This window comes from Hyperoodon ampullatus, assembly GCF_949752795.1.
Source record: "Hyperoodon ampullatus genome assembly, chromosome: 10".
Classification (NCBI taxonomy): Eukaryota; Metazoa; Chordata; class Mammalia; order Artiodactyla; family Ziphiidae; genus Hyperoodon; species Hyperoodon ampullatus.
The window spans coordinates 83,977,695-83,985,904 of NC_136923.1; positions in this window are offsets into that span (position 1 = coordinate 83,977,695).

The window sequence follows — 8,210 nt, forward strand, 5'->3', positions numbered from 1 at the left end:
ATTTGCACAGAAAGGCATCATTTCTGCTTAGTACTGAAGGAAAAGATTTCTGCTGATGCCCTCCCTGCTGCACACAATGCTGATATTCTGCATTCCCAAGAAAGGGGAAGAATGATAAACAGAAGCTTAAAGCAGTGCTCTTCAGTGGAAACAACTTTTGATAAGGAACTAGGAAACCTGAGTTACAGGCTCAGATCTACATTTAGTTATTTGGGTGCCCCTGAAAAAGTAAGTTAAGCTTTCTGTGCATCAGTTTCCCATCCGGCAAACAGAACAATAATACAGTTGTAGGGATGTTATGAGGATAAAAAATGGATTTATATCCTTTACAAGAATAAAAAGAACTCTACAAATACAAGCCATACCACACGATAACTCTTTTCATCCTCCTGCAACACAAACTCATGCTCAGCATTTATTCTCCCATTGTTGTGTCAATGTCCCTCCACCCAGCTTCCTGGACTCTCAGTCAGGGCATGCCCACCTCCTTCTACTTACTGGCCGTCCTAGTATATCAATTTGCCTTTCCAAATCCTCCAATAGAGTCACCACCTCCTCTCCATTCTCTAGATGATGTTCCTTAACCAGAGTCTGGAGCTCCTCAGGTAGGATGGTCAAGAACTGCTCCAGCACCAGCAGCTCCAGGATCTGCTCCTTGGTGTTCAAATCTGGCCTCAGCCACTGATGGCAAAGTGCTCGGAGTTGGATCAGAGCTTCTCGGGGTCCTAGTGTCTCCTGGTAGCATAACTTCCTGAAGCGCAGGCGGAATAGCTCTTGGCCAGGAGGGTTATTTTCATGTAGACTTGATTCCTGGTCCCAACCATGATCTTCCTCTACCTTGATGATTACAAGGTCCTCTTCAGGAGCCTGGTCTGGTGGGGATGGGGTTAAAGATTTCCTTGATTCTGCAGCCATTTAGGGCCAGAAAAGCTCAGGAGACTCGTTTCCACTACTTTATCTTCTTAAGAGAACCTTCTGAGGGCCTCTTCTTTAAGGGTACTTCTTTGGGAAGAGAAAATGAAAATGACAAGTAGTGTAAAGGCAAGTCAAAGGTCATAGTAATCTACTGAGATATCTTAACAAGTTCCCTTCCATGACATGGACTTCATGGCTCAGTCATTTAAGTGATCCTCTCCAGAAATAACTCCTTGCCTCCTTAGCCTTCTGCATGCCAATCCCATCTGGGAATAACCCTTTCCTTCTGCTTTCTCTCTTGGGGATGTGGAACATGGCTAAACAAAGTCAGGAAACCATGTAGACTGGGTCTAACTGAAATTCTGCATTTAACCTCATCTGGCCCTCAGGGCTGCTGATTTAACTCCTTTCAACATTTGCTATACCAGCTATACTGTTTCTACACACTTTGGCTCTCAACCTGCTCCTCACTCTCAACATGAGACTAATGTCCATATAATCTAGCTCAAGATATTGTCAAGAACTGTCCTAACACTTTCTTCTTCTCCACCTTACATTATCATACATGTGCTCCCCCTGCCACCTTCCCCCTGTCTCCAGGCTAACTTCTACTATGGACTTTACCTCAAGCTCTGTAACTCTTCTTTGGAGCACAGGTCCTGCATCTCCAAGGAATCTGGATGCCCTATCAACACCTGCAACCCCAAAACCTAGTCCCATACACTAATGATGTTCCAGAATGTTTTATAAATAAAATCATACAGTATGTAGCCTTTTGAGTTTGGCATCTTTCACTTAGCATATTGTACTTGAGATCATCAATGTTGTTGTACGTATCAGGAGTTTATTCCTTATATGGATGAATGTTTACCCATTCTCTAGTGGACAATATCTCAATTGCTTCCAGTTTTTGATGATTACAAATGATGCCACTATAAACATCTGCATATGAGTTTTTGTGTGAACATAGTTTTCATTTCACCCGGGTAAATATCCAGAAGTAAAATTGCTAGGTCATATTTTAAGTATATGTATAACTTTATAAGAAACTGCCAAACTGTTTTCCAAAGTGGCTGTAATACTTTGTATTCCACTAGCAATATGTGAGAACTGCAGTTGCTCCATATCCTGACCAGCATTTGACGTATAAATAAATATATATATATATATAGACATATATATAGATTTAGATATCCTAAAGGCATATAGTGGTATCTCACAAGGGTTTTAATTTGCATCTCTATTGACTAATGATGTTGCGCTTCTTTTCCTGTGCTTATTTGCCATCCATACAGTTGGTCCTTCATATCCATGGGTTCCACATCCCTGGATTCAATCAACCATGGATCAAAGATGTTTGGGGAAAAAAAAATTCCAGAAAGTTCCCAAAAGGAAAACCTGAATTTGCCACACACCACCAACTATTTACATAGCCTTTACATTTTATTAGGTATTATAAGTAATCTAGAGATGATTTAAAGTATACGTGAGGATGTGTGTAGGTTATATGCAAAGACTATGCCATTTTATATGAGACTCGAGCATCGACAAATTTTAGTATCCATGAGGGGTCCTGGAACCAATCTCCCATGGATACCAAGGGACAACTGTATCTTTTTTGGTAAGTATCTGTTCAAAACTTTTGCCTATTTATAAAATTAGGTTTTTTTATAATTGAGCTTTGAGAATTCCTTACATATTTTGGATACAAGTCCTTTATGAAATATGTGACTTACAAGTATTTCCTCCTTTTCATTCTTTCAACAGTGCCTTTCCAAGAACAGAAATTCATAAATTTTTTTTTTTTTTTTTTTTTTTTTTGCGGTACATGGGCCTCTCACTGTTATGGCCTCTCCCGTTGCGCAGCACAGGCTCCGGACGCGCAGGCTCAGCAGCCATGGCTCAAGGGCCCAGCCGCTCCGCAGTATGTAGGATCTCCCCGGACCGGGGCATGAACCTGCGTCCCCTGCATAAGCAGGCGGACTCTCAACCACTGCGCCACCAGGGAAGCCCTGAAATTCATAAATTTTTGAAGTTTGTCAACTTTTTTCTTTTAGGGATTGTACTTTTGGTGTCATATCTAAGAAATCTTTGCTTAATCCAAGGTCACAAGGATTTTCTCCTCTTTTTTTTCTAAAAGTTTTATAGTTTTAGGTTTTACCTTTAGTTCTACGATTGCTTTTAAGTTAATTTTTGTTCAGAGTTTGAGGTATGGGTGGAGGTTCATTTTTTTGCATACAAATATCAATTGTTCCAGCACTATGTGCAAAAAAAGATTAAACTTTACCCATTGAATTGTCTTTGCATCTTTGTCAAAAATCAAGTGACTATACATATGTGGATCTCTTTCTGGAGTCTATTTTGTTCCACTGACCTATATGTTTATCTTTTTGCCAATACAAAACTGTCTTGATTGCTGTGGCTTTTAAAATCAGGAAATTATTAAGAGTCCTGCAACTCTGTTGTTCTTTTTCAAAATTGTGTCAGCTTTTCTAGTTCTGTTGCCTTTTGATATCAATGTTATAATTGGCTTCTCCTACAAAAAAAAATTCCTGGAATAGGATTTGTGTTGAATCTGTAGCTCAGTTGAGGGACAACTGACATCTTAACGATATTGTTTTCTATTCCATAAACATGGTATATCTGTCCATTTATTTAAGTCTTCTGATTTCTTTCATTAGTACCCAAACTGTTTACCTATTCTCAAAGGACAAGATAAAATGCTTTCTTCTTAAAATCCTTTCTTAATGATTCCAATTGGAAGTGATTTCCCTCTTATTCTATACATCTGTTACATAAGTATGTATTACTTTAATGTTACTTTTGCCATAATTGTGTATTATTAGTTGCAAAGGAGTTTTGACTTTCTAACTTAATTGTATGTTTCCCATGAGTACAGGTCTTTATCTTTTATCTTACTGATAGAACTGAAGAACATTAGAGGGCTATTATTTACAATACCCGACACAGACTGTGTTTATATTTGTTGAAGAGTAAGTTTTAGATATAAGGCCTGAGGTCTTCTTTAGACCTGTTCAATTACAGGATCCTATTTCTTTGGGGGATATATGTCTATGGCTTTTACCTTTGGTATTAGGCATCATCTCTTGCCTGCAGTAGCAGTGGTAAGTGGTCTTCCTGCCTTTGGTTATGTTTTCTTTCCATTCATGTTCCATAAAGATGCTTATTGTGGGTTGAATTGTGTCCCCCCCAAAAGATATGTTGAGGTACTAACCTCTGGTATTTGTGAATGTGACCTTATTTGGAAAGAGGTTCTTTGCAGATGTAATCAAATTAAGATGAGGTTATACTGGAGTAGGGTCGGCCTTTAAGCCAATATGACTGGTATATTTTTAATAAGAGAAGAGACACAGAGATTGACACACACAAAGAGAAGGCCATGTGAAGACACAGACACAGAAGAGAGCTATGTGACTACAGAGGCAGAGATGGTGTTATGTAGTTGCAAGCCAAGGAATGCCAAGGACTGCCAGTAACAACCAGATGTTAGGAGAGCATGACCCTGCCATCACCTTGATTTAGGACTTTTGGCTGCCATAACCATGGGAGAATAAATTTCTGTTGTGTTAAGCCACCCAGTTTGTGGTACTTTGTTACTGTAGCCCCATGCAACTAATATATTGCTAGAGAGACTGTTTTAACAAATATGTAATACAACTCACCCTCTTAAAATATTTCAGCGGGGAACCTAACTCTTCAGCATGGTATGCAAGGCTCTTTATGATATGTAAACCTGCCTAGCTATATCTGCTATAAACTCTCCTTCATACAGCTTTTTCCAAATGTGGCTTTCTCATATCTCCACTCTGCTGCAGTGGTTCTCAATTCTGCCCCCGTCTCCCAGGAATATTTGGCAATATTCGGAATGTCTGGAAACATTTCTGGATGTCACAACTGAGGGGAAGGGATGCTACTAGTATCTAGTGCGTAGAGGCCAGAGATGCTATTAAACATACTACAATGCATAACATAACCCCCACAACAAAGAATGATCTGGTCCAAAGTGTCAATGTCGAGGCTGATAAATCCTGGTCTCCCGGAAATCATTCAACTCTAACTTAAAAAGTCTCAGCTTACCTATTACCTTTTAAATTAGGTTTTCCCTGTTGCCCTCACTCCTCAGCCGCCAATACCCCCAACCCCCTGCCTCAGAAAATTAAGGTGCTCATTCTTTTTTTTTTTTTTTTTTTTTTTTTGTGGTACGCGGGCCTCTCACTGTTGTGGCCTCTCCCGTTGCGGAGCACAGGCTCAGGACGCGCAGGCTTAGCGGCCATGGCTCACGGGCCCAGCCGCTCTGAGGCATGTGGGATCTTCCCGGACCGGGGCACGAACCCGCATCCCCTGCATCGGCAGGTGGACTCTCAACCACCGTGCCACCAGGGAAGCCCTAAGGTGCTCATTCTTGCCAAGTTATTTTTTACATGGTCCAGACATAGGATTTATCACACTGTGTACAGTATGTACTGCAAATGTCGGCCTATGGCCATGGTTTTCCTGCAAATGTTAGTTTGTAGCCATGACCTTTTTCTTTGCATCTCTTTTTAAGCAGTGAAGTTATATTACATATTTGAATGTCAGAAAGATCACAGTGGCAGCACTGTGGACAACAGGATAGAGAAAAACATAACTGAAGGCAGCACTGTAGAGAATGGAAAAGAGCATAACCAAGGGCATCATATCCAAAAGCAACTGGCAAGAAATGCTAACATCAAGATAAAATCCCAGACCTGTAGTCCGACAAGGGAAAGAAGAGGTAGGCACTTATAAGGAAAATCAGATTACATATTGTTCCTGACATGAGTCTTCAAAGCAGTGTCTCTATCTTTCAGGGGTTTTGGGCCGAGAGGGTGGGGTAGGGTTGGCTCATAGTCTCTCAGTCTAATGAAAACACAGAACTTCTCCCCATAAAGAAGCCCACAGGCACAAAAGTTTACATTCAATTTCATTGGGTTCATACACCAAACACCCACCTAAGGACTCCAGGAAGGTAAAGAACCCCTACTTAGAGAGTGTGGACAGAAAAGGAAGAGAATTTGAAAAGTTAACTTTAAAATCAGACAAGACTGGTTAACAGTAGTTTTGGGAGTAAACTACAGATAGGAGAAATCAAGGAGCAAGAGATAAGGTTAAATATGGTAACTGACAACAGAGGGTTTAATTCATAGACAACTTTACAGAGAAGTGGGGAATTTCCTGGAAAACAGAGATTTGAGGGAAGAGTGAATTTGGACAAGAGGCTGAGATTTTGTGGAGGGTTTGAGACAAGGGGTGAACAATTTTGTTTTGGACAGGATTAACATCCATGGTTTTAAAATAATTCATTTAAAAAATCAAGGAAAATTTAATAAATTCTTAAAATTTCTTAAAATAGATACTTATAGTTTAAAAACTTAAAAGGTCACTACTATGGGACATGAATTCTGAGCTCTAATTGTTTTGAATGTGATTCTGCATAGTCATAGTTTTACCATGTTTTCCTATGAATTTCCTAAAGTCAAGGTTCATCTTTAAGTACTGAACTATTGGCCATCTTCCATCTTATAATCAATGCTCGTCAATACTAGCTTTAAAAGGTTTCAATGTTAAGTGTGCATCACGCAAGAACTTTATATGTTGATATGTTAAAATGGTAATATAATACTAAATGACATTAAAGTCTCAGTAGTGAAACGGATGGGAGTCATCTAATTATCAGATTTGTTCATATTTTAAACCAATCAACCAACAAATCTTATCCATTATCCATCTGATTATTCTTTTTAGTAGCTATTTTTCCATTTTTAGCCTCTTCCCTCTTCCATGAGACAATTTTTGAAAATTACAGCCTATAACTAACCAAGTACAAAGATATGTACTACAAAATTAGTCTACTATGTACCCTCCTCCCAAAGTATCTACACCTGTATTTAGGTTGGTAAGCACCTTGTGGATAAAGACTGCTTCTTACATTATCTTTTAAGAATACCTCATCAAGTTTCTTGATTTAGGAAGCTAAAATAATCTTTAAAGCTTCTTCTCATCTCAAACGCTATAATCCTGTGAACTACTGAAAGCACAACCCATTTTACCAGCATTATCTTTTCAACAGATGAAGAAAGAACGTTTTCTTCCTTTAGACTAATTTAAGTCTAATTTGGGATGTTTGGGAGCTGAAAATAAAACAAAAAAGAGATATTTTCCAGGCTTTAAAGATAAAGGTGAAGCAAACACTGTGCTTTATAGGAATCTCAAACTGCGTAAGTTTTAACATCTACCACATTTTACACTTAACCACAGCAGAAATTCAAAATATGTATGCATTTGCTACAACGATTACTGCATAAGTATACCTAACTGAACTAATCAAACAGAAATAGGGATTATTTTTTAGAGGTGGTAGTGGCAGTCTTAATGTTGCCTGACAAAAATTTCTCATGAGTCACTTGAGTTTTGGAAATGGGGCCCCTCCTAAAGAGTTCCCAGGCATCTGCTTCTATTAGATTTAATAAACGAAGAATTCTCAATAAGTCTGAATTTTACATCACCACGAAGTTGTCAAAAAATGTTTCTTTTGTACATTTATGCAGTCAACACACCACCACATTCTGAGTACACTACAAAGAGCAAAATAACTTAGCAGGAAAAATAGGTTTCCAAGGATAACTGGGGTTTCCAAAAGCAAAATACATCTTAAAAAAAAAAAAGAGAATTGTGACGGAAATGCAAAGTTGCACAGTAAAAACAATTCAGATCGTGGAAAGAGGAGGATGAAAGATAACACGGAGAAAAAAAAAGATAACCCGGGAACAGTTTCCTATTTTAAGACAAAATCGACTGCAAATAACGCCACAAAACGATTAGCGATGAAGACAGCAAATCTCTACTAAAGGTTCCCTCGCAAAAAGTTTAGGCACGCGGACTCGGCCTGCGCTGGCAACCAAAGCGACCCTTGATCCACCGAATCACCGGGGCGCCGACCTCGGCTCAGGTCCCCTCTCAAGACCCCTCAGGCTTGTTCTCACCTGCGGCCTGGTCTGGCCACAAAGCGCTCCCCTTCCTCCGGCCCGGAGCCCGAACCGTACTCACCGTGAGTTCCAGCGGCGGCCCGGGTGAGGAAGTGAGGCTTCAAAGTGTGGACAGACCTGGAGGAAGGGCTGGTAGAAAAAGGGGCGAAAGCTGTAACCGGACCAGGACCCTCCAGCCCCTAACTTCCAAACGTGCGGAGGCACAGCACCGGCCAGCAAGCATCTTGTCTCAAGCCACTTCCGGGAGCTCTCTAGGAATCCTGGAGGTCT